The sequence below is a fragment of the Hemicordylus capensis genome, chromosome 1 (genome assembly GCF_027244095.1).
Source record: "Hemicordylus capensis ecotype Gifberg chromosome 1, rHemCap1.1.pri, whole genome shotgun sequence".
Taxonomy (NCBI): Eukaryota; Metazoa; Chordata; class Lepidosauria; order Squamata; family Cordylidae; genus Hemicordylus; species Hemicordylus capensis.
In genome coordinates, this window is record NC_069657.1 from 50,442,700 (window position 1) to 50,469,822 (window position 27,123).

Consider the following 27,123-nt stretch of genomic DNA (forward strand, 5'->3'; position numbering starts at 1 on the left):
GACATTGTATGTCAACCTCATGAATAGAATTACCAACTAAGACAGCAAAAACTAGGGTACACAGAGAGCTATTTTTCTCCCTGTCTCACAGCCTTAAGACTTAGGATAACCCAATGAAGTTGTTCAGAAGTAGGTTCAGGACAGACAAAAGAAAGTATTTCCTCATACAGTGCACAATTAATTTATGGACAGCTAAAGTGGAACATCCACATTTAGAGGCAGTATATATATTTTTTATTAGCAGATGTCTGGAGGCATGGAACAGTGGCTTACACACTGTGTGGTATCCCATCGATGGAAGGGTGGGGTTGTGCCCACTGGTTCTGTGGGATTTCAAACCATGTCCTCACTGCTACCAAGTTTGCCGAGCCTCCATGGCTCCTAAGAATTGTGTCACCACTATAGTGATGCTGCTGCCATTGGGGTAAATGGGAGCAGCATCACTGCAGCGGTGATGCAATTCTTAGGAGCCATGGAGGTTCTACGAGCCCGGTTCTACGAGCAATTTGGAATCACATGGTGGAACCAGCACATGTACACTCTGCTCTGTCATTGGCAGGGACTGCAAAGTATGTAAGACATCAGTTCAGCTATTACTCTCAAATGCCCTGCTTATGTCCCAGCATGTGCTGATCAGAGGTCTACTGCACTGTAAACAAAACAAGGTTCCATTCAGCTGTCACAGCTAACTGCCGCTGATGGAGCTATCCTCCAGGAATTTAACTCAAGCCTTTCTTAAAGTTCTCTCAGCTAGCTGCTGTCAGTATATCATCACAACTCTTGGTAGTTTCCAAGGATATCTATCTGGCGATTGGAGTTGGAATACTGAACAAAATGAACTTTATTTTGATCCAGCGCGGCAACCCTCATGTTCTTATATTTCAAATGCACTGAATCAGCCTTCCTCTGTGTGGAAGTTCCCCTAGGGGGTCTTTTCTTTTGTCTTTCCTCAATAAGAAAAAACAATGTGATTGTTCAATACCATGGAGAATAAAACATTTTCTACTCAGACTAAAGGGCGGCGGGGGGGGGGGGGGGGAGAGATCAGACTAAGAAGTGAGAGAGAGTGGGAAATGTAGGCATCCCTTATTTTTATTGCCAAGAATTTCGGTGGAGGTCTCCTCATTCCCACCTTCCTATACTATGCCATCACTAAGGGGTGGTTCTGTGGGATGATTGGCAGGGACCCAGCAGTCCCAGAGGGACATCATGAGTCTTCCTCTGGAAATTCACTTGCCTAGCGAGCAAGAGGTTGCTGGTTCGAATCCCCGCTGGTACGCTTCCCAGAATATGGGAAACACTTATATTGGGCTGTAGCAATATAGGAAGGTGCTGAAAGGCATCAACTCACACTGTGCGGGAAGAGGCAATGGTAACCCCCCTGTATTCTATCAAAGACAACCACATGGCTCTGTGGTTGCCAGGAGTCGACACCAACTCAAGGGCACAACTTTACCTTTACTTTACTCCTTTGTGGAGCCTTCCTTGGGGTGTAGGATATGGAACAAAGTTGTTTCCTGTAGTTTGGACATTAGCCCAGTGGGCAGATTTATGAAGAAACTGCTTTGTACTGGAATCAGGCCCCATTAACCCTTCTAGTTCAGGATCCTCTCTAACTAGCAGCAGCTCTTCAGCATTTCGGACAGGCATCTTTTCACAGACCTACCTGGAGATGCCAGGACCTGGCTTGAACCTGCAGCCTTTTGCATGGTAGAGCAGGCGCTGTACCACAGAGCTCCCAAATCCATCCCCATCCCAAATGAATGGCATATGGACAATTGCATTTTTGTTTTTTAAAAAAATGGTACCGAAACCTTTCTTTTCAATTAAGTCTGTCTACTGATCAAAAATGATCTTGTTGCCCAATCCTGTGCAGTTTTCTCAGAGGTAAGTTCTGCTCTCCTTGGTCCTTACTCCTTAGTAAATTCCACAGGCTTTCAGCCTTATGGCTCGGGTCTGCTCAGAAATGCATCCCCCTGCTTTCCAGTGGGGTTTATTCAGCAGAAAGTGTGCACAGCATTCCCGCTTTAGTTGAATAGTTGACTTTTAATTTATATGCTTGTATATTATGTAAATCTTTGTAAGGCTATCGAAGGAGATGTGAGATAACATCCAGATGAGGAAATAAACAGCATCCCTCAAAATCTTAGCAACACACACCTTCAAATCTTCACACGGACACACACCAGCTCAAATGATTCCACTGCTCAATCTACGCCTTGAAATCGATTAGAGATCGCTGCCCTATTTAAAACGCAATCTCTATTCAATAAATAATATATATATAGATATGCTTATTCAAAACATGATAAATGGTTCAGAAAATGTGAAGATCTGAGCCGTTTGGAACCTCCTCCAGAAACGAAGAGACAATAAAAGCGGGATCACATCTCGTTCCTTGCAGGGGTGGGGAGCTTCGCCTGGCAGCCGCCCCCCTCCGCCAGCCGCTGACCAGCAAAGAGCCGCAGAACCCGGGGCCGGGGGTGGGGGTCGGGGGCGCGGAAATCAGATCCGGAAGAATGCAGCGTGCCTGTGTCTTCGGAGCGGGGCGCGGGGTGGGCGGGGGGTGCAGGAGGAGGCGCAGGCTGAGCCTCGGCGAGCGGTGCAGTGAGCGGCGTGTGCTCCTCTGAGCGGCGGGGGTCTCTCGCCCGCAGGCGAAGCGAGGCTTTGCTGCAGCTGGAGGGCTCAGCGCCGCTCGCTCTGCCTCGCTCAGGCGCATCCCCAGCTGTGGCTCCGCCTGCGCTGCCGCCACCGCGGCGCTGCCTCCCAGCCGCTGCCCAGTCCGCTCGCCGCGCCTGCCTGAAGCGCTCCCTCCCGCCCCCGCGGTGCCAAGAGGCGAGGATCGGCCGTGCCCGCCCCGGGACCATGCCGACGGCGCCCGGCTTCCTCCAGCCCGCCCGGTTCCAGCTCGGTGGGTGAGCAACCTCGTCGGCTCAGGTAAGGCTCCGAGCGCCTTGCTTCCCTCCAGCTGAGCTCCTTTCGGGTGCCGTCCAGGAACAGACCCTCAAAGTTTCCATCTCCGCGCCCCCCCCCTCCCCACGCCCCGGCTGTTGTGCACCCCCCTCCCCCAACGCATCTCAGCTGGGGAGGGGGGTGGCTGCAGGGGGAGGCAGCCGGGCAAGGGAGGGAGGGGGGGAAGGGCTGCTGCTTTCTTGGGCACTGTTTGGGGGGCATTTGGAGCCTCACACAGCGAGTCGGGTGCGAGTCCCGCGGCCCAGCGCCCTGACGCCACGGTGATGGGCGGCGGAGTCAGTCTCCGGGCTGGGTTAGGCTAGATCGGACTAAGCTCCAGGGCACTGGCGTGGCGGGCAGGAGAAGAGACGCTGGAGTTGCTGCCGCCCCTGGGAGTTGCCAGCGCGGGCTGCTCTGCCCTGCCCTACCCTTTTCCGGACGACTGCTACGCAGAACCACCTGCTGTCTGTCCTGGGTTCCCCGCGGGTGCCTTAACTTCTCCGAGCCACGCTGCTTTTCCTGAGCGCTGGGTCGGCCACCTGCAAAGAACCCCGCGGGAGAGAGCTCTGGCCGGGCCCCAGGCGGGAAACAGGAACAGCCCGGCGGTCTATAAGAGGAGTGTTTGCTTGGAGGAAGTCAGTTCCGCCGACTTCAGTGGGACGCGAATACATAGAATGGCATACAAGTGTGCAGCCTTACAGGCGACCCTGGTTTAGTCGAAAGCAAACCCCAAGAATTTGACTAGCATCTAATTTCGAAGCTAAGCGTTCAGAGGTCCCTCAACTCTGCCAGCGAACAGGCTATTCGGAGCTACTGAAGTTGGAGATCTGCGGTTGTGGCCGGACTATTGCATTTCTCTGAGGACGGCAGGACATAGGAAGATAGGAAGCTGCCATATAGTGAGTCAGACCATTGGACCATCTAGCTCAGTATTGTCTACACAGACTGGCAGCGGCTTCTCCAAGATTGCAGGCAGGAATCTCTCTCAGCCCTATCACGTTTGTTGGTTCAATAAAAAAATCTTGTCCTATAAAATCTTGTCCTATCCCGGAGGTGCCAGGGAGGGAACTTGGAACCTTCTGCATACAAGGATGCAGATGCTCTTCCCAGAGCAGCCCCATCCCCTAAGGGGAATTTCTTACAGTGCTCACATGTAGTCTCCCATTCAAATGCAAACACGGTCAGCAAAGCAGACAATTCATGCTTGCTCCCACAAGACCAGCTCTCCTCTTGTGCAGGACAAAGTAACTTCATATATGTTCATATATGTGTGTCCTTGAATTGGAGGTGGGGGGTTCTGGTGGGGGGTTCCTTGGATGAGTGGATAGGTTTCTGAGTCCTCCAATGAGAGTTATCCTCACGAACACCTTGCAGGGAACGCCAGGTAAAGATATGATGGCTATTTTGTAGCTAACTGGGAATCTGAATGCAGGTCTTCATTATCCAAGCCTAACCCCCTGAACCCACTCACCCACTCCTGTGCCCACTGAACTGCAGTGCCTCTGTGGTGTCCTTTGGCTCTACTCAGCTGGTAGGTGCCACCTGACTGACTCCATGCTGTATTAGATGCAGGCTCGAGTCACCACCTGGATAATTGCTTCTGATCACTGCTCAGAGGCTACCTGGACGTAAAAGCGGCAGCTCTGGATGCAAAAGCCACAGTCTGGTAATACTTTTAGGACCAACCAAAATGGCACAGAAGTCACTAGGTGTAAGCCTTCCTTGGGTTTTCTCTCTATCTATCTCTCGACCCAAGAGGGCTCCCTTAGATTGCTATGCCCTCTTGGTACAGCAACCAAGGGAGAAATCAGGATGAGTACACAAGCCAGCTGCTTCTCTATTACAGGCTTGGTGCAAAGGAAAGGATAGCACCCAAAACAGTTTGCTGCAATTTCAGCTTCCAGCATATGCTATGTTGGTCTGCTTGTGCAGCACAAGATCCCAGAATTGACACCCTGCCAGTCTCAGTTCTGGGATCAATCCCTACATGGCCATTCATCCTTCAAGCTACATCAGCTTTGGGGGCAGAGATGATGGTAGTTTTTCAGAGGTAGTTTGAAAAGTGTGTGTGTGTGTGTGTGTGTGTGTGTGTGTGTGTGTGTGTGCATGTCTGTGTGTGCACACGTATTTCTGGGTGCAATTGGGGGGGTGGCTTCATAGCCCACATCTGTTGTTCCAGTTTACGGCACTGGCATGCACTGGGTTTAAATTAGCTTTTTGCTTAAATTAACGTTGGCTGAGATGTTTGTTCATTTTTAAAAATGGCTCTATTCCACTTTCTGTCTGGCATGAGCAGCCACACATGCACACAAACCGTGTGAGAGGGACTTGGGCATTTTTCATGTCAGATGAGAAAATGCCACATAAGTGCCTGTCCTGCAGTTTCACTTCGGTGCTGCCTGCCCCCAGACAGTTCTGTAAAGGACCAGCAGCGTACAGCTTCTGCAAAGCCCTGCCTTGTGGGAATCCAGTCTGAAGATGTGAACCTCATATGTGGATGAGGTCAATAATATCACTCAGGGTTTATGGCCACATTTTTGTGCCATTTACTCCAGGAAAATTAAATTTTCCTCCCAGGGAAGATGCTCTCTCTTCCTATGTGTTACCCTAGGTATAAGCTGTAGTTATCCCAAGGGCAGACCCCTACTTACCTCTGCTTAATTATCTTGCATCACTGTTTAGAGGTAGGCATGCAGCTACTTGGAGGACAACCCATTATATTTTTGATACAGTATCCAAAGGATAAAACCTAGGAAGTCTCCCTGATTGAACTTCTTAGTCTCTTCCTGGCAGTCCAAAGGCTCTATTTTGATGCTGTGTTGACAAATGTTCATGCATGATGTGTCTTGCTATATATGACGCACACCACACACACACACACACACACACACACACCCCATGCCATTTCAGTCCACTTTTGAAAGCAGGATAGGATCTTTTCCTGGGATGAAAGTGTCTCCCAACTGCACTCTCATTTCTCTGCCTAATTCTGACTTCTCAGGCTGGTTGCCCTATTGTTACATGCTGATTCATTGATTAATTGCTGGTTTAAAATATGGAGTTCACATCAGGATTTGTTAGGATTGCCTGCCTGTGAAAGGAGGTTGGCTTTAAGTCATCTGCCAGAGTCTCTTCATTTAGGCAACATGTCTAAATGGGTTTTTCTAACAATTCATGGTTTTCTGCCTCGAAACCTCTCTTTTTTGGCATGGTCTTAAACATAGCATCTATGTTCAGTAATAATAGGCTGATTACAGCAAAGTTAAAAGCAAGACAGTTAACTTACTTTAAAAAAATTTCACATCAATTGACAATGTTAAGTTTGTTGAAGAGTCCAGGATGCACTAAGCTCATGCATCTTGCTGTAGATGGGATGTGCGGGAAAGACGGGATGTGTGGGAAAGCACGAAGCAAAGCAACAGAGGAATGGAAACCCATTTTGCATGCCTCTTTGGTAACAGGCCTATAAATGGTCACAGTTCAGAGTTTCCCAAAATGTGGGTCATAATCACATTGAGAATGCTGAAAGGGAGGCGTGAGGTCACAAGCTCACAACTGCGGCAGGCGCAGCTAACTCAGGCTAAAGTGGCAGGTGAAGCATTGGAGCTGGGGGAAAGTAACATGGGTAGAATAGGAACTGAGTAGTAGGGTGCTGTTGTGGTGGTACAGGGTGTGCAGTGGGAGAGGAGAGGTGGAGGAGATGGGGAGCCTGAGGTATACTCAGGATAAGAGGCATGGTAGACCTTGTAACTCTGGAAGAAAGATATGACTTCATAAAGATGAAGGCTACTTCATTGGTGGCATTTTTTCCTACATGAAGATGAGGACCAGCTTTAGGGGTGTAGGAACCAGTGTTCCCTCTAAAGCATGTGCACATGCATGTGCTCGCAAGTTTTTTTTATGTCTGCTCAGCTAATTTTAGATCCCACTCAGTTTGAATCAAGAAGGCCCCATTCTGAAAGCACATGCGCACACAGTGCCTTGATACTGTGGGGTGACAAAACTCATTCCGCACACAGATGAAAAAAACCCGAGAGAACACTGATAGGAACAGAGGATGCTGCCATATACCAAGTCATACTAGTCCCTCTAACTCAGTATTGTCTACACTTAATGGCAGCAGCTCTCCAAGGTTACAGGCAGGAGTCTCTCCCAGGCTTACCTGGAGATGCCTTCTGCATGCAAACATGCAGGTGCTCTTCCACTGAGCTATGGCTCCATCCCTGAAAGGGAATATCTTACCGTGCTCACAAACTCATCCAAATGCACACCAGAGTGGACCCTGCTTAGCAAAGGGGACAATTCATGCTCACAAGGCCAGCTCTCCTCCCCTAACAACCCATACAGCTTGTGCATTTGAACAGAGCAGCATGCTTAGGGAATGCCATGCAGGGGAGCTGCAAACAGGGGTGGGGACCACGCTTTGGGGAGTGTTGTGCAGGAGAGCCACTTTCTCGCAAGGGGAAGCACCAATTTCAGTTTTCGCAAAGGGCACCGGCATCAGGGGCGTAACAAGGCTGGAGTGGGCCCAGAGACAAAATTTTAAAATGGGCCCCTTGCTGATACACACACACTCACTTCACATGTGACTTACCTCTGGGGGGGCCCTCGAGGTGTGGGGGCCCCCAGGCAGCTGCCTCCCCTTGCCTAATAGTAGTTACGCCCCCGACCAGCATAGATGCCAACTCTAGGCTAACCAGGCCTACATAGCACTATGTGCAGGAACATAATGTACGCTCTTAGAAATGATGTGTAGCATAAGAGTTTGTTTTGCCAGAAATACACAGATCAGGCAGCTGCTGCGTGCAATTTCTGATTTGTGCAATGTAATGAAAAACAACTCTTCGGCCATTTTTCGTACAAGACAGAGTACATGCATCAAAGTGGTGGGAGGAGTGGGAGGCCACATTTTGGACCATAAGGGCCAAACTGGACACTAAATGGAAAAGGGCATAATAAGCCCTGGATTACCACCTCACCAAAAAGAAACAGCTTTGGGAGAGAGTGATGTGAAGTGACAGGAGGTGCTTAACCCTTTGCCCATCTGCTCAAAATCGCTCACACACCCTCTCATAGGATTCCAGATGCAAGTATGAGGGGGGGAAATCCTTTTTTTTTTTTTTTTTTTTTGTTCTTGTTTTTAACCCTGCTGAGGGTAGAGAGAATAGAAGGTGATCTGGGGCAGAAAGTGGAGTCCAGAGAATGACTAAGCACGCCCACCCCACAGCTGCTCTTTGTAGAGAGAGATAAAAGATATCATAGAGATTCGTTATACACATTTGCACATAATGTCAAATGTGGCTCTCAGAAAAACTGCATTAACCCCTTTTTTTCTTTTCTCTCTTATGTTCTTATTTTTTTTAAACTTTGCGCTAACCCTTTTCTAAAATTACATCACTTTGCAAACTCTCATCTAATTTCCTCTGCCTGTTTCAGCCTTTCTTGCTACTGACATCCTTTCTTCTGTAATGTCTCTTTTGAGCATTTGGAAAATTATTTCCCCAGAGAGATGTATTACAAGCACTTTTACAAGACAAATCTCTGATTGTCAGTTTTTGCTTTATTCCCTAGAAGTTTTACGTCAAAGCGGCTGCCTCTGAAGGTTTCAGATCTGAGAGACATAAACGTTCTGTTGGGTCAATGCTGAAGGTTGGGCTCCTCTTCACAGATAGAGGAGACCACCAGTCAATCCAAACCAACCAGTCCAAATCCTACATGCCAAGGAAACCTACATTCTATGTTTAAGAAAATGTATTAGCATATTTACATATATTCATTTCACATTTTCTGCCTCTCACACTTCACATTTGAAGTACCTGAATGTGGAAAGTGAGGAAGAAGGTGGGGAACCCATGGAAAGCACCCTGGCTAGTAGTGGTGAAGGGTTTAGGGAGTTGTACAGAGAACAGATTTGGCCATTAAAAGCCATCCCCAGGCATCCTTGGTTCACCAACCAATGGCCCCATGTTTCCAAGCTGTTCTGTTCATAACCACAATGGCATATTTAAAAGCATGGGTATCCTGTGGAGCAGGGATTCCCAACCTTAGGTCTCTAGATGTTGTTGGACTACAACTTCCATCATTTCCTTTGGCCATTGTGGCTGGGGATGATGTGAGTTGTACTCCAAGAACATCTGAACCCCCAGGGCTGGGAACCCCCAAGCCTGTGGAGGATACATGCAGTCAGCTTATTTTATTTACATTTATATTTTATATCCTGCTCTTCCTCCAAGGACCCCAGAGAAGTGTACTACATACTTAGGTTTCTCCTCACAACAACCCTGTGAGGTTGGTTAGGCTGAGAGAGAAGTGACTGTTCCAGAGTCACCCAGCAAGTATCATGGCTGAATGGGGATTTGAACTCAGGTCTCCCCAGTCCTAGTCCAGCACTCTAACCACTACACCACACTGGCTCTTATAGCTTAGAGTGCATTGAAGGATGGAGCTCTGCAGAACCAGCCTTATCATCTCCCACTTCTCTCACCATTGTACCTATGCTTTTATCAGAAGGAAAAACAGAGTCTAGATAATTTGGAAGTTTCATGTTTCATTTTTAGTCAGGGGAATTATAAGAAGTTCAATCAGGCCTTGCTCTGGACACAGATAATGTGTGAAGGCTTATGAATGTATTATTACTTTAATTATATTTTATTACATTTTGAAAATGCAATGCTATAATGAAGTGCAGCATCCACTCAACAAAATTGTATATAATAAATCTTCCCAGAATTTTTAAATATCTCAAATATCTATAAATTACAATGCAGTAAAAACATTCTATTTTAACCTTTTCGTGTCCCACTTAAAATTCCCATCAGTTATGTTGGGTTATTGGTTGGGAACACTAACAAATTCCTGACATGCCCTGCTGACAGCTTTCTCTTTCAGAATGTGGAGGTAGGAACATTTAGACTGGCTACTCTTGACTTGATTCTAACCAACAGAGAAGAGTCGGTCAATGAGGCTGAAGTAATAGGAATTTTGCAGAAAGTAGCTATATAGCCATGTAATGAAGAAATTCTTGATCTTATGGCAAGCTAATGGTGAGCATACTCAAACATCTATCTTGGATTTCAGGAGAACTTATTTTAATAAGTCCAGAGAAATACTAGATAGGATTTCATGGCTAGATAAGCTAATGAGGAAAGGAGCCCAGGATGGGTGGAAATTCCTGAAGAACGAGTTACAAACATTGCAGTCACAAACAATTTCAATGAAAATGAAAAATGAGAGACAACTTTTAAAAAAGCAATTTGGCTGCACAAGAAATGTTGTGATGAGTCAGGTGGTGGTGGTAACATATATATTGGGGGCTGCCCCTGATAACTAGATAGATAGATTTAGATTTAGATTTAGATTTAGATTTAGATCAGGGCTGCCTTATAAGTTCACAGCAACCCCTGCATGATTCGCCTTCACACCATTGCCGTTATACTGCACATTATGTTGGCCAATGTCAGGAGTGCAAAAGCTCCGAACAAGCTGAAGAGGGCAAGGAATGCTAAGAGCAACAAAAAGATCTTTTCCCAGTTGTGTTTGAAGTAAGAAGAAAAGGAGGACAAAGAAAATGACAGACCCACTCTCAGTAAGGGAGGTGAAATGTTACTGAGTAACAAAGAAAAGAAGAGCTGCTCAACTCCTGTTTTGACTCATGGGAACATAGGGAGCTGCCTTCTACCGAGTCAGACCCTTGGTCCGTCTAGCTCGGTATTGTCTACACAGACTGGCAGCAGCTTCTCCAAGGTTGCAGGTAGGAATCTCTCTCAGCCCTATCTTGGAGATGCCAGCAAGGGAACTTGGAACCTAGATGCTCTTCCCAGAGCGGCTCCATCCCTTAAGGGGAATATCTTACAGTGCTCACATGTAGTTTCAAATGCAAACCAAGGTAGACCGTGCATAGCTAAGGGGACAATGCATGCTTGCTACCACAAGACCAGCTCTCCTCCCTTTTTGTCTTTCCGAAGAGAAGAACTGCATTCAATCTCATGAAAGCAGCATAAAGGAAGGGAGATGGTCTTGTGGTAGCAAGCATGACTTGTACCCTTAGCTAAGCAGGGTCCATCCTGGTTGCACATGAATGGGAGACTAGAAGTGTGAGCACTGTAAGATATTCCCCTTAGGGGAAGGAGCCACTCTGGGAAGAGCATCTAGGTTCCAAGTTCCTTCCCTGGCATCTCCAAGATAGGGCTGAGAGAGATTCCTGCCTGCAACCTAGGAGAAGCCTCTGCCAGTCTGTGCAGACAATACTGAGCTAGATGGACCAATGGTCTGGCTCAGTATATGGCAGCTTCCTATCTTCTTAAATGGTGGGAGGTCAGGATTGCAGTTCAAGATTGATAAGAAGTTAGTCAGGCAACAGCTAGCTACCTTATGTGTCAAGGTCAGATTAAGGGACAGATTAATTGCACTCCAAAGTACTAAGAGAACTTGTTGATATACTCCCAGAAACTCTTGCTATAATCTTTGAGAAATCCTTGAAAACAGATGAGGTGCCACAAGAACTGAAGATGAACTAATGTTGTCCCAGTCTTCAAAAAGGAGGAAAAGGAGGATATTGGGAATTAGTAACCTCTGATTCTGACTTTGCTACCAGGGAAGATACTAGAATAAGATAGATACTAGAACAGTCCATAAGCATCTTGACAACAATGCAGGAATTAGTAGAAGCCAGCATCCTGCCAGACTAATTTCATCTCCCCCTTTGAATAGGTTACTTGCTTAGTGGATTATGAGAATGCTGTGGAAGTAATCTGTATATTTAATTCTCTAATTTAATTCTCATACCTGTAGCTAAACCTGTGCATGGCAGCTCTCACGAAAGTTGGCGAGCAGAAGCACCTGATTGGGCAGTGGGGATTCCATATGCAGATAGGGGGGAGGAGCCTGTGATGGTCAAGGTCAGTTGGAATGAAGCTTTTATTGGTCGGAAGATGTTCTTGAGTGTAGAGGAGAGGAATATATATGTGTGTGGATAGTGGGCAGGGGTCTGCAAAGAGAGGAGTCATGAGAGAGGAAAGAGCCCCTTCAGGAAAAGAAGGCTGTCGTGTGAATTAGATGAAGAAACAAGATGAACAAGATCTGTTAACTCAGGAAGGGAGAGAGAAAAAGAGGGATGGGGAAGAGAGAAAGAAGGAAGGACAAGGGATGGGCCCAAGCCTGTCAGCGACCTGAGGGGAATGAGCAGCCATGGCTATGCCTATTGGCAGCCAGGAAGGGCCCAGTCAAACAGTGCTGCTGTTTGGGGCTACTGAGGCCATTGGCAGAGGGAGGCAAGCAGGCAAGGGATGGGCCTGGGCCTGTCAGTGGCCTGAGGGGAACAAGCAGCCGTGGTGGTGGCAGCAGTGAGGAAGGGTCTGGTCAACCGCTGCTGCTGCTACCCCTGTGGGGAGGAGCAAGTGCGGGGCTCGGGTGAGGGTGGGGATGTCTCTGGGGATAGGGGGCTGCAACTTAGCCAACAGGCGCCTGCAACACTGCAGCTGTGATCAAGAGGGGTGAGGGGGATGGAATAAAGGAATGGAGGAATGACCAAGAGGGATGGAAGCAATGGGATGGAGGATGACAAGCAGGAGTGCGGCTCATGTGAGAGTGGAAAGATCTCTGAGGTGAGGGGGGCTGTGAGTGAGGGGGGCTCTTGGGTGAGGGGGGCAATCAAGTACTAGCGTGCAGATGCTCTGCGAGGGTTAAGCTAGTTTATCTTTATTTCAGCAACACATTTGACAAAGTTTCCCATAATATTTTGATCATGAACTAGCCATATGCAGGCTAGATTATAATAATGGCAGGTGGATTCACAATACTAAAAGAATGCTCATCAATGGCTTATTAAACTAGAGGTGTGTTTTGTAGGGAACAGCATAAGGCACTGCCCTGGGCCTGGTACTCTTCAGCATTTTGATTGATGACTTAGACAGGGTATCCTCGTCAGTTTTTCAGATGATACAAAACTAGAGGGATAGTTAACACCTCAGAAGACAGAAATGCTTTAAAAAAATGAATAAAAGGCCCTTGATAGAATGGAAAACTGAGCTGAAAGTAACAAAATGAAATTCAGCACAAACAAATGCAAAGTTCTGCCCTAAGATTTTAAAAAAAGAAATCAAATACACAGGTAAAGGATGAGAGATACCTGACTTGACAGTAGCATATGTGGGGGGGAAAAATCCTGGGATTGCAGTCAGTCATAAACAGAACACAAGTGATGTACCTGCAAAAAAGGCTAATTTGATTTTAGGTTGCATGAACAAAACCATAGTTTTCAAGTCACAAGAAATAATAGCTCCACTGCATTCCATGCTAGTCAGGCATCATCTGGAGTATTTTGTTCAGTTCTGCGTACAACACTTTTTAAAGGATGTAGACAAATTGAAACAGGTTTTGAGGAAGGCAGTAAAGATGGTCAGGGATCTGGAAAACAAACCCTGTGAAGAAAAGCTGGAGGGACTGAATGAGGTCATTCACACAATCAAAAACTGTGTTCTACCCAGGGTTGGGAGTCATGTGTGCACCCAATTTTTGGTTGTGTGGAAGCAAAGTAGGAAGAAAATCTGGGTAGAAGAGATTGTATGGAAGCAAGGTAGAAGGAAAAGCTAACCAGGTTTCCCTCCTACCTTGATTCCACACAATCACTTCTACCCAGGTTTTCTTCCCTCCTTGTTTCCACACAATCAAAAATTGGGAGCACACACAGTGACCAAACCCGGGCAGTACACAGCTTTTGATTGTGTGAATGACCTCAGTCTGTTAAGCCTGAAGAAAAGGCAACTAAGGGACAGATAACACTCTTTAAACACCTGAAGGGCTGTCACATAAAAGAGAACAAAGCCTTGTGTTCTGCTGCCGCTGCAAAGGTCAGAACTAGATTTAATGGGCTTGAGTTGCAGGACGGTGTATTTCTCTATATGAAGAATAATCCTCATAACCATAAGAATGGTTCGACAGTGGACTCAATTATCCAAAGAAATAGGGGCTCTCCCACACTGGAGGTTTTCATTCAGAGTCTGGGCAATCATCTGTTGGGGACACTCTAGCTCTGGATTTCCTGCATCAAGTAGGAGGCTGGATTGGATGGCCTACAATGTCCCCTCCAACTCTATGATGCTTTGGGAATAAGCCATAAAAACCTGTTTTTTGTCCGCCACCCCCCCCCCCAAACTGCGCTATTTTTTGAGCAGTCCTATTTTCTTATAAACAGACATTTCTTCAGCAGATTGATTCTACTACTGGAACTATCCAGCCATGCATCGTGGCTAAATTCCTACATAATTAAAATAACAATTTTACATCTTATGCTCTTTGGTTGTTGTATCAAAAAGATGATGGTTAATGGTAGGATATGGCGGACGCGAGGCGGGAGAAAGCAGAGGAACCTACCCTGATACTGGGGAGAGCCTGGCCATCACATTGTGTGTCTTATCCGCCATCCCAGTTGGAGAATGGCAGCCGTGTCACCATGGCCAGTTTGGGCCAGGAGTGGTTCAGTCAGGAAGTAACAGCCGATTCCCCGAATGGGGCCAAAGTCTTGAGAGATTTTGGGGAGTTCTTGCAAGATCTCGGGAGGACCAGATCTCATTCTGGCCTGAAATCCCACAAGAATTGCTAGAGCTGTCAAGATCTATATAAAGGTGGACTTGCCAATGATGAGGGGCCAGTAGCCGAGGAGGGCCTGTGCTGGCAAGTGCCCAGTGACCCAGCTAGAGAAAATGGAACACTACTGGGGGTTGTGTGACTATAATTAACCCCCTTTTTATGGTGTTAACAAAACTTCTGAGGCCTGTCTAGAAGAGGCTTGAGTCGCCTTTGTTCTTACAGCCCAGGTGCATGTGAGCATGACCAGAGGCGTATCTAGGGGGAAAAGCGCCTAGGGCAAGCACTGAAATTGCGCTCCCATCCAAACATCTGACACCCATCTTTCAGATAACTTTACCATAATATCAGCTCAAAAATACAAGTCAAGCTCATTAATCTTTTAATATTTCAAAAACTATTTAGCAGTGAACGTAGCCAGACCAAAAAATGCTGGAAAACGACAAATTTCAGTATGCTGGGGCTCATGAAGTACCCAAATACTATGTGGAGGTGTACTTGGAAAACTAATATCTAATTCTCTACTATGCATTGTAGCATCACTATTACATAAGTTTTAAAAATAAATGGAGGATTTGACTTTTCCCAGATACTCTGAAAATAATTAAAGGATGTGCAGAGTAAACTGTGTCACTACTTGGAATATATTCTAGTATTTCAGGAAAACAGTTAAAATGAGAGAAAGAGAGCAAGAAACTCCCAGTGGGCCTTAATACTAAGGATTTCACACTGATTCAAAGACAAACTCACCATTAATAGCCGTATTATTAAGACATCACATTTAACTCACTTATCACAAGAAGCAAAGTAAGAGCAAATGAATACAATCCTAGCTCATAAGCTTCAGCTCAGTATTCACAAGCCCTGATTCTCTGTACATAGTGCCAAACTAAATATGTGTACAGTGACTTATATTCATTGTGGGTTTTTTTTTAAAAAAAATTACCTGTAGCCCCTTCGGGGGGCTTCCTAAATGCTGTGGGTGGGGGGTCTGCAAAGGTTCCCGCTCCCCCTGCTGGCCTCTAGGGCCTCGCAAAGACCATTTGAGCATGTGCGGTAGCCATTTTTAAAAATAAATTTTGTTTTTAAAAAATGGCCGCTGAAAACAAAATGGCCACTGCGCATGCTCAAATGGCTTCTGCGAGGCCTGGCATGACCTAGGGCCTCACAGTGGCCATTTGAGCATGTGCAGTGGCCATTTTGTTTTTGGCGGCCCTGTTTTTTTTTGTGTTTTTTAAAATTAATTTTTAAAAATGGCGCCCCCCTTCAAGTGGCACCCTGGGCAAGTGCCCTGCCTGCCCTACCCTAGATACGCCCCTGAGCATGACAGTTAAATTTACCTCCATCTATATCACCTCTACTACCAGTTGTAGTTCTAAGTGGCCTCTCTAGTGACTGGAGAAAATAGTGATTCTGTGCCAAAGACATCTGGGTTCCATGAGTGAAGCACACCTTTGCAGGGAAGGTTCTCTTCCTTTGTACATCACAGTGGTACTTGAGCATGAAGTCTCTAATCAGTATACTGTTGGAACAGAACTCTATATCATTTGAAATGTCACTTACCTTGGCCTTAGTAGGTTCTAGGAAAGATGGATGCATGCAAATTTCTCTGTCCTCACTGAGGTTTGCAGCTTCTTCTGATTTAGTATCATCTCTGAATCTCATTAGAGTCTCCTATTCCAATCTCCAGACTTCTAATGAAGATCCTACATCAGACCAACCTAGACACCTCCCACACCTCCATTCCATGCTGTTTATCTGTATACCTCTTGCTTATTTACAGTCTCTGTCAGCTTTTCAGTGTTTGTCTCTTTGCCAGGACCATAACTGTGCCTAAACAAATGTGTTTTTCAAGTGAGATTGCATGAGGCAGCAGAGTTTCAAATCTCCAAGTTGTGGTGTTGTTGTTTTTTATCACTTAATGTTTTTCTAACACCTTAAGACTTGCTGGGCACTTCATGGAAATAAGCAGAAACTCTCACTCTAAGAGCTTGCTTCTTACATTATGTCAACCAGCAGAGGAGAAAATAAGCAGGAAAAAAGGAGGAAGGCGAGAGGAAGGACAAAGACATCAGTAATAAGATCACACAGTTGTTCAGTGCAGCCTGGTCACAGCATGATGGGTCCATTAAAAAATCCATATCTGACATCTCCTGGCATCTTTTCCATCCCTTCATCTTGCCTGCCTGTGCCTGGCAAAACGGCATACACCTCCTTGTCACCAAGCCTTCCACAGTAAACTGCATGCTCCTGCCAATATGTGTTGGCGCATATCAGAATTAGAAAGGGCATTCAGCAAGCACTCTCTTTTGGAGTGGAGCTGTTTGCAAACAGCTGCTTTTTCTGGGACTGGAAGATGAACAGGAAACAGAAGGAATACTGGGGGCTCTGCATCTCTTTTCTATCTCTCAGTGTCTCTGTCCCTAACTGGAGACCCTTTTTGGAAGAGATGCTGCTGAATTCTGCTCAGAACAGGAAGAATTTTAATTTTATTTTGGCAATAGAATTAGCCCTATTCACATGATAGGTTCAACACTCATACAACAAATGTACTGTGTAGACAGGTACAGCATGCTCTGTGCAGGAATAGTTCATCACAAGCTGTATTGAATGCAGGTACAGCCGTACACTTCCTATTTGTACTATGCATTAGGGGTGTGCGAGCTGGCTTGGCTCGATGGGATCAGGGCTGAACTGGACCGGCCTCAGCTGGTCCAAGTTCAAACTGAACCGGACCCGGTTCAAGCCAAGGCGGCTCGGAATTCTACTGGTAAAGGCAAATCTTGTGAGGATTCCCTTTTACCAGTAAAGCGGGGGGGGGGGGGCAGGGGAGCTTCTGTAAAGGTAGATCAGGCGGGAGGCAAGTCAAAAAGTGCATTAAAAGTGCTGCCGCCAGTGACTGCTGCTTCAGTAGCAGCCGTGGGGGGGCAGCAGGGTGGCTCCCCCCACTCCCACCAACCTCCCTTTGAGTAGCCCAGGCCAATTTGGGCCTGGTTCAGGCCTGGTTCGGGCCTCTGTGCAGATGTAGAAGACACTAAAATGGCCTCCACGAATGCACAGAAGCCACTTTAATGACCTCCACACCTGCCCAGAGGCCCAAACCAGGCCTCAAACGGCCTGGACTACTTGGGGGAGGTCGGCGGTGGAGGAGAACCACTGTCGCAGCCAGCTGTGGCATTTTTAAGGTACTTTTTGACTCCCATCTCGCTAAATCCACCTTTAGAGAAGCCCCCTTGCTCTTTACTGGTAAAGGGGTATCCTCACCAGATTCTACTTTACCAGTACACCTCCAAGCCCTTTCGAACCAGCTCGGTTCAAACCCAAACCGAGTCCGGTTTGATGGTGCACAGAACTGGGCCAGGGCAGGCCGAATCCATTTCAGATTCGAGCCAAACCGGCTTTTCCAGTTTTGTGCACATCGCTCCCATGCATTTGAGGAATCTGTATGCAGGTTCATTTTTTAAATGAATGATGGTTGGTACATTCGTTTACACATCAAACATGTACCTGGGTGTAGACATCTGGACACAGGTGTAACGTAATGTCCCAATAGAGCTTTAGTGATTTCATGTACAATGGACCTCTGTGGGGACAGAACAAAGTTTCACTAGAGCCCTGTGGGTTCTGCTGTGTGCCCCAGTAGTTGCAGGCCACGTCACGCATACAGAGAAGGCTTCTTAGCCAGTGCTATGATTGATGTCTCATAGGTTGTTATGTAGGACGATGACATGAACTGGATTCTGGAACAGGAGGGCAGACCTTGAGAAGACTTTTCATTAGAAAGTCAGATCCACAAAACGAGGTGATTCCACCCATTTTTAGTTTTAAAGGCAGTTCTGTTATCTGCAAAATAAGACAGGATTGGCTGACATGATGTGCCGCATCTTGTCACTGTAACCCTCTGCCCCAAGGCTGCTGTGGACTCATATGCAGCCCCAACATTGTGATGAATGGGGGAAACTGCAGTAGCACTATTTGCACAACTAGTCATTCTGGTGGCATGGCTGCCTATGAGTTCACAGTCAGGGGCGGATTTATCTTTTCGCCTCCCAAGGGCAGCCAAGGATCTGCCACCCCAGGCAGGGGTGTAGCTATAATTGAGCGAAAGGGTTCAAAGAACACGGGCCCACCCCTTTCTGTTTCCTTCATTATCTCCCTCACTCTGGGGGGCCGCCAGAGAGAGGGATGAACATGGCTCCCTCTCCCCTAGCTACGCCCCTGGCCAGGGACAAGAGAAAGAGGGCTTGGTGGAGAGGGAAACTTAATTCTGATTTTTACCCTTTAAAATGCCGCTGTGTAGTGGTGGAGGCCCCACCCACCTCCTAAACCATCACAGGAGATGAGGTCAGGCACTGGAGGACAGAGGCGAAAGAAGTCCTTTCTCAAGCCCAGCTTACTCGCAAATGATACAGAGTGGGAGATTTCGGGGCCCTGCGCACACATGCACAGAGGCCCGAAATAGCTTGCTCTGTGTTATTTGTGAGTAAGTCAGGCTTGAGTGAGGACCTCTTTCGCTGCCGTACTCCAATGCCCAACCTCACCTCCTGTGATGGGTTTAGGAGGTAGGCGGAGCCTCTGCCCCTACACAGTGGCATTTTTAAAGGTTGGGGAGGGAAGAATTAAGTTTCCCTCCAAGATGCCACTCCCCAAGATTTGCCGCAATAGGCGGCTGCCTATACTGCCTATGTGGTAACCCGCCATTGTTCACAGCCCTCCTCACTGTAGATAGTCATGTGACCTGTAGAGTGACAAAAATAACTCTAATCATCCTTAATGAACATAACTTCTCATAAAAGAATGATTAGCAGATGGATAGACATATTTTAAAGTCTGTCAAAGTCATTACTATGACCTATAATTAGGATGCTCAGCATCTCACTTGGTGATGATGATGCACTGAATCACAGGGTAGGACTTCTAATGCAAAATGTGCTGTTATTATTATTTTTTTTAAGAATCCTTTTAAAAATAATCCATTATATTTCTAGCCCTAATAGATCTGAGGGGAAATATTTGGAGGGAGGTGTCTTCCAAGATCTCCTGTATTTAGCAGAAGTTCCATACTGTTCATACTGTATGACTCCATACTGTCTCCAATGCTATTAACATCTACATGAAACCGCTGGGAGAGGGTGATTCAGGGTGCTATCAGTATGCTGATGACACCCAAATCTATTTCTCCATGTCAGTTTCATCAGGAAATGGCCTAACTTCCTTAAATGCCTTCCTGAAGGCGGTATTGAGCTGGATGAGGGAGAATGAACTGAGGCTGAATCCAAGCAAGACAGAGGTACTCATTGTGGGAGGTCAAGATTTAGGAAGTAGTTTAAAACTGCCTGTTCTGGACGGGGCTGCACCCCCCTGGAAAGAGCAGGTACATAGTCTGGGAGTACTTCTGGACCCAAACCTCTCCCTGATTTCTCAGGTTAAGGCAGTGGCCAGGAGTGCTTTCTATCAGCTTTGGCTTATTCACCAGCTACATCAGTTTCTGACAATAAACAACCTTAAAACAGTGGTGCATATGTTGGTAACATCCTGGCTTGACTACTGCAATGCACTCTACATTGGGCTGCCTTTGTATGCAGTTCAGAAACTGAAGTTAGTACAGAATACAGCAGCCAGGTTGGTTTCTGGGGTTGCCTGAAGAGATCATATAACACCCATTTTAAAAGAACTACACTGGCTGCCAATATTTTTCCAGGAGAAATACAAAGTACTGTTTATCTATTATATTAATTCTCCTGGGTGTGCCTTGGAATGTGCATCCCAGAGTCTAGCTGATTGGCTGGGCGGCGGAGGCGCCTGATTGGCTGAGGCACACCCAGGAGGATTGGTCCCTGGTGGCCCGGCCATGGAGGCCAGGCAGCGGTGGCGGGCCCGACCGGAGGCAAGGCACCCATTGGAGGCCTGGGCAGGGAGGGAAATGGGCAGCCGGACTTCCCTGTTCACCACCCGGGAGGAGGAACAGCAGGGCCCTTTTCGGATACCCGCCACCCAGTAAAGAGGACCTGTGGAGGCGGTGAGGTCCGGCCGAAAATGGCCACCCGCCACAGTAAAATGCTCAGTGTGGGTGGAAGGAGAGGGAGGGCAAGAGATAATGGGACAGGAGGGAGGGGGGCAAGAGATAGTGGGGCAGGAGGGGGGAAGGAGGGTGAGAGAGAGGTGTGGGAGGGAGAGGGCAAGAGAAAGAGTTGGGTGGGAGGGGGAGGGAGGGCAAGAGAGAATGAGGCAGGAGGGAGGGGTAGGGGGCAAGAGAGAGTGGGGCAGGGGGGGAGGGAGGGGGAGGGAGAGTGAGGCAGGAGGGAGTGGGGAACAGTCGGCCCCAAAGAGCACACAGATGCTCTGTGCAGGCCAGCTAGTTACCTATAAAGCTTTAAACAGTTTGGGGCTGAGGTATTTAAGAGAACACCTTCTTCATCAACCCCACCACCTGTTAAGATCATCTGGTGAGATCCGGTCGCAGTTGCCACTGGTTTGGTTGGTGGCGACTCGAAACCGAGCCTTTTCTAGAGTTGACCTGGGCATGCTTCCTAATGAAATTAGAGTTCTCCCTTCTCTGAATGGTTTTAAGAAGGGCCTAAAAAAATACCTGTTTAGTCAGGCTTTTAGTTTATAGCTTTATAGCTTTGGTTTTAGAGCTTAAAATATATTTTAACTTGCTTTAATTATATTAATGTTTTAATGGATTTATAGTGTGAACTGCTCAGGGACATTTTTGTATGGGGCGGTATATAAATGTACTAAACAAACAAACAAGCAAACAAATAAATAAATCAACAGGGGGGCCTGGTCCTCTTAACATTTGCTGATGTCCAAATTAGGTACCATTTTAAAAGGTTATGGAGGGCATGATTTGGTTGGCATTGAATTGAGGTATGGGACTTGGATTGTATTAAGGGCCCCCTACCTTATCTTCATAATTTGAGCATTGTTGTCATTCAAAGTTATAAGGAGGAAAGCATCTCAAGCCAATAGAAATTATCTATCGATCTATCGATCGATCTATCTATCGATCTATCTATCTATCTATCTATCTATCTATCTATCTATCTATCTCCCTGTCATATTCTCATTCTTGCTAAACATGAGATACAAAAATTCAGATTTTTCTCAAATGCCTACTATTAACCTAGGTAACCAAGTTAAGTATTCACAAGAATGTTCAGCAAAAGAAAGATTTTTCCTTTAACTTTGAATAATAATTATTTTGTCCACTATCCTTTGTAGCTTTAAAGCATATTTTAGAAATTCAAAAAGATAAATGAAAATGTGCATGCAGGGTATGTTTTTAAAATTGACAGTAGAGTAACACTAAAAATAAATTGTAGCTGGTATGTTCTTTAAATACACGGTATTATTACTGTTACCCATGAGCAAAGCATTGTGGGTATTGTAAGACAATTATAGCAATAGTCCCTGTCATAGAGCATTCACAATTGAGGAAGTAATAAAGGCAGAACAATAGATATAGTAAAAATAGAGAATGGAATCAGGAGGTAGCAGAAGAAAGGTGACATTATTAAACATAAGGGAAAAGTTTCTCCATGAATGCAATATCTTTAACAAGTTGTTCTAGTAAGAACTAATCAGCCTACTTTCCTTTCACTGTCTCTACATCTGGACTAAATTTGGTGCAAATCGAGGTCCGCAAGTTAGATTTCTTGCACCTCAAATGTTCATGTGTCCACCTTCTTGGATCAGGGTGGATATCATCATTACAAACTGCACCATTGGAGCATCCCTATGTGTCCATTCATCTGTAGCATATTTGGTTCAAATTGGTTAGACTGTTCACAAGTTAGTGCACTTGCGTCTCAAAGGTTTACGTGTCTGCCATCTTGAATTGGGGTGAATGACATCATCACAATCTTCTCTGTTGAGGTGTCCCTTTGTGTCTCTACAGCTGTAGCAAGTTTGTTTCAAATCAGTTGAGTGTTTCACAGGTTAGCTCACTTGTGCTTCAAACGTTTATGGTTCCACCATCTTGAATCAGTGGATGACATCATCACAAACTACACCGCTGAGGTGTCCCTCTGTGTCACTCACTACAACTGTACCTAATTTGGTTCAAATCAGTTAGATAGTCCACAAGTTAGCCCACCTGCACCTCAAACGTTTACATGTCCACCATCTTGGATTGGGGTAGATTGTCATAAACCTGTCAGGCTAATCTAGAGCTGTATATCAGCAGACCAAGTGTGAAGTAGGCAAAGGATCAAAAGGAGAATGTCAGAGCCAAGCAGTAAGCAATTTCCAAACCAAAGCCAGTCTGAGTTGTTACAATATCCAGTTGGTCAAACCAAGTCCCAAGTCGAATTCCACAAACAGAGTCCAAAAGGTCCGGAGTCAAAGCACAGTAAAAAACAAGCAGGAACACAGCTGGATAGCTCACCAAAGCACAACATTGCTACCAGCAATGTGGCTGAGGCAAAGCCATCTTAAATAGGCTGAAGCCATGTGTTTTCAATCATGGGTCCTGAGTCAGCAGCTCTTCTTGTTGAGTGAGCCGTTCTGAGCATGCGCCTCCTTATCTCCTCCTGTCTCTTCAACAGACGCCTCTCTACAGCTGAGATCGGCTGCACCTCCTCCACAGGAACGGTTGTATTAGGCTCTGTTTCTTTTTCAACATCCCGTGAGTTGGTCCCGCTTGCCTCTGCAGCTTCTTGCCTTTGAGGTTGCTGCACTCTCTCCTCCGCTGTCACACTGCCTGTCTCCTCCTCATCTCCGGAGTCCGATAGCATGCCCATGACATAGATGGCATCATCCTGGGGTGTACCAAGGTTGGAGTGGGCCCGGAGACAAGATTTTAAAATGGGCCCCTCGCTGCCTTCCTCTCCTGCTCCTGGCCCCATGTCTCTGTTGCAGAAGAACATTAAGGACATGTGTAATACAGGTGAAACTCGGAAAATTAGAATATCGTGCAAAAGTCCATTAATTTCAGTAATGCAAATTAAAAGGTGAAACTGATATATGAGACAGACGCATTACATGCAAAGTGAGATAAGTCAAGCCTTAATTTGTTATAATTGTGATGATCATGGCGTACAGCTCATGAAAACCCCAAATCCACAATCTCAGAAAATTAGAATATTACGGGAACCAAGAAGACAAGGATTGAAGAATAGAACAATATCGGACCTCTGAAAAGTATACAGTGTACTGTGCTTGATTGGCCAGCAAACTCGCCTGACCTGACCCCATAGAGAATCTATGGGGCATTGCCAAGAGAAGGATGAGAGACATGAGACCAAACAATGCAGGATTGCTGAAGGCCGCTAATGAAGCATCCTGGTCTTCCATAATACCTCATCAGTGCCACAGGCTGATAGTATCCATGCCACGCTGCATTGAGGCAGTAATTGCTGCAAAAGGGGCCCAAACCAAGTACTGAATACATATGCATGCTTATACTTTTCAGAGGTCCGATATTGTTCTATTCTATCTATAACAACTGACAATAAAATTCAGCCATCCCAGGTCCTTGGGAAGGACTCGATGTCTGGATAAAACAAACCAGTCAATAATACCTGTCTGACTGTGTAAACAAGAAATAATAATAATAATTCAGTTTCTATACCACCCTTCTAAAAATGGCTCAGGGCGATTTACACAGAGAAATAATAAATAAATAAGATGGATCCCTGTCCCCAAAGGGCTCACAATCTAAAAATGAAGCCAATGGGAACCAACACGCAGTCCTCTGGGTGGATGAGATTTATGAGTCAATCAGTACTGCTATTTCTCATATCTTGGAAATCACCCTTGATAATGCAGCCTAAAATGACAATAGTATTATTTGCCACGGCATCACAAAGTGATGTACACAATAGTCTTTCAGTTCAAATCCCTCTTCAGTCATGAAGCTCATTCAATGAGATGGTGCCTATCACAATCCCTTGTCTTAATCTCCAATTTTTGTCAGGGCTGTAGCATGGTGGGATTTTTTAATTTAAAAAAAACAACAACCATCCAAATTTTTCATTTGGAAAAGGCAGGTGAAGGGATATCCAGGCAAACCAGTTTAAAATTAGCAAACTATCAGGAAGGATGCTAGGCTAGCTCCACTCTTCCCCAACCTTCAAGTATTGTGAGCCATTCTGGGAGCAAGAAACATTTTTTTGAGAGCTGGTTTGGTCAAAAATAATTGAACATATTTTCAACAACCACGGCACCATCAAATAACCAATCAATAAACCTTCCACCACCACCCCCTCTTTCCTTTCCACAGAGAGGAGCGTGACTCATTGCAAGTTGGAAGATAACTTCACATGGGTCATCAGGACTTGGAGGGAAGAACCCAATAATTTAAAATCATTTTTTTAAAGTTAAAATTAGCTCAGGCACCAACAATCAATCTCTCTCTCTCTCTCTCTCTCTCTCTCTCTCTCTCTCTCTCACACACACACACACACACACACACACACACACTCCATAAATGTGGGAAGCAGCGGGGGGAAACAAATCAAACACACACACAAAAACACACACACAGAGATAAGAGTTGTTTGACTTTCCTTTCCACTTGAACAGCTTGCTAGCTCCCAGTCCCAGCTCCGTCCTAACTGCACTCAGTTGCCAAGCAGGGGAGGAGCTCAAGAAGTCTTTCTGCTGCTGCTGCTGCTGCCTCTGCCACTCTTTTCCACTCGGACTGACAAAAGGGAATTGGGGAGTCACAGAGAACCTGCTTGGTGGGACTGCAGCTCACACTCCTGGCCATAGGACTGGAGAGAGGGCAAGGACTGGCCTTGGGTGCCCCTCAGAGGCTGTGGGCCAGGAGACATTCGTCTCCCTTTGTCTTATTAACGGTACACCCATGGCATCATCACAAACTACACCATTGAGGTGACCCTATGTGACCCTACAGTTGCAGCAAATTTGGTTCAAATCGGTTAAGCAGTTCACGTATGCATCCACCATCTTGAATTGGTGTGGATGACATCATCACAGATTATGCCATTGAAGTGTCCATGGGTGTCACTCACTGCAGTTGTATCCAGTTTGGTTCAAATGCGCTAGACAGTCCACAAAGTAGCCCGCTTGCACCTCAGATGTTCACATGGCCACCATCTTGAATTGGAGTGGATGACATCATCACACACCACACCATTTGGGCATCCCTATGGTCTTGTGGTAGCAAGCATGACTTGTCCACTTAGTTAAGCAGGGTCCACCCTGGTTTGCATTTGAATGTGAGACTACATGTGTGAGCACTGTAAGATAATCCCCTTAGGATATGGAGCTGCTCTGGGAAAAGCAGAAGGTTCCAAGTTCCCTCTCTGGCATCTCCAAGATAGGGCTGAGAGAGATTCCTGCCTGCAACCTTGAAGAAGCTGCTGCCAGTCTGTGAGGAAAATACTGAGCTAGATAGACCAATGGTCTGACTCAGTATATGGCAGCTTCCTATGTCCCTATGTCCCTACAGTAATAGCAAATTTGGTTCAAATTGGTTAAGCAGTTCACAAGTTAGCCCACTTGTGCCTCAATAGTGGCACAAGTTCACCATCTTGAATTGGTGTGGATGGCATCATCACAAACTATCCCATTGAGGTATCCCTGTGTGTCACTCACTGCAACTGTACCCAATTTGGTTCAAATGGGTTAGGCAGTCCACAAATTGGCCTGCTTGTGCCTCAAATGTTCACATGGACCCGCAAATGGATGATGCTGGCCACAGCACTGCATACCTGGGCTAAGGGGATTAGAAGCACTGAAAGAGAGTTCCTGATAGCTGAAATGAAAGCTGTTTGGATGTGCCTTGTGGGCCTTTATTGAACAGTATGATCAGAAAAGATAAATAGCAACTGACACAGAGCTATGAAGAACCTTGAAGATAAAACCACATCCTTAAATGTGCCACAGTTAAATGTAGTAGAGGCATTCAATGGGAGTAGCACAATCAGGACAATGGGCAAGGAAAATGGCTTTGGCAGAGGAGGCATGCTTGTGGCTCTCCAAGAGACCAAATGGATTTCACAGAACTGCAGAGATAAGCAGCGATAGAGGCTGGTGGAGGTTTGCAAACAATAACCATTAATGCATGCAATCAGCATACAGTTCACAAACACAAGCTGTTCTGAATTCACTGGGAGCAGCTGGCCTATCTTGTCCCATCCTTAGCAACAAGCACTTTATGAGGACAGAGATTTTGACAAAGTAATGCAATTCAGTTTCAATTCAGTTCAAAACTACTTTACCGGCATGACAAGTATAGGCACAGTATATATGAATATTGACAGATCCTTGTGTACCTCCCCAAGGTAGGACTGACAGCTCAGTTGTGCCTGGTTGTTATGCTCTGGACCCAGAGCCATACTATTGGAATTTATTTCTTGTTTACACAGTCAGACAGGTGTTATTGACTGGTTTGTTTTATCCAGACATCGAGTCCTTCCCAAGGACCTGGGATGCCAGAATTTTATTGTCAATGTTGTTGTTGTTGTTATAGATATCGTCACAGAATATAGGCTGTTCCCAATAAAGCTGCTTTTTGTAATTGGCTGATGGTGATTTCTGTGGCCCCTATGGTGTTGAGGTGCTCTTCAAGGTCTTTTGGAACTGCACCCAGGGCGCCAATTACCATTGGGATTA

The 27,123-nt window shown here is 46.0% G+C and overlaps 1 protein-coding gene across 4 annotated transcripts in view; it reads left to right on the top strand.

Moving 5' to 3' along the window:
* The first annotated feature begins 2,797 nt into the window (after nucleotides 1-2,797).
* SYNDIG1L (synapse differentiation inducing 1 like) overlaps nucleotides 2,798-27,123 on the top strand; it is an 86,126-nt gene continuing 61,800 nt past the window's right edge. For all 4 annotated transcript variants that reach the window (XR_008313047.1, XM_053283427.1, XM_053283429.1 and 1 more), the window contains exon 1: nucleotides 2,798-2,937. The gene's annotated coding sequence lies outside the window, so the exon portion shown is untranslated. The remainder of the gene's footprint in view (nucleotides 2,938-27,123) is intronic.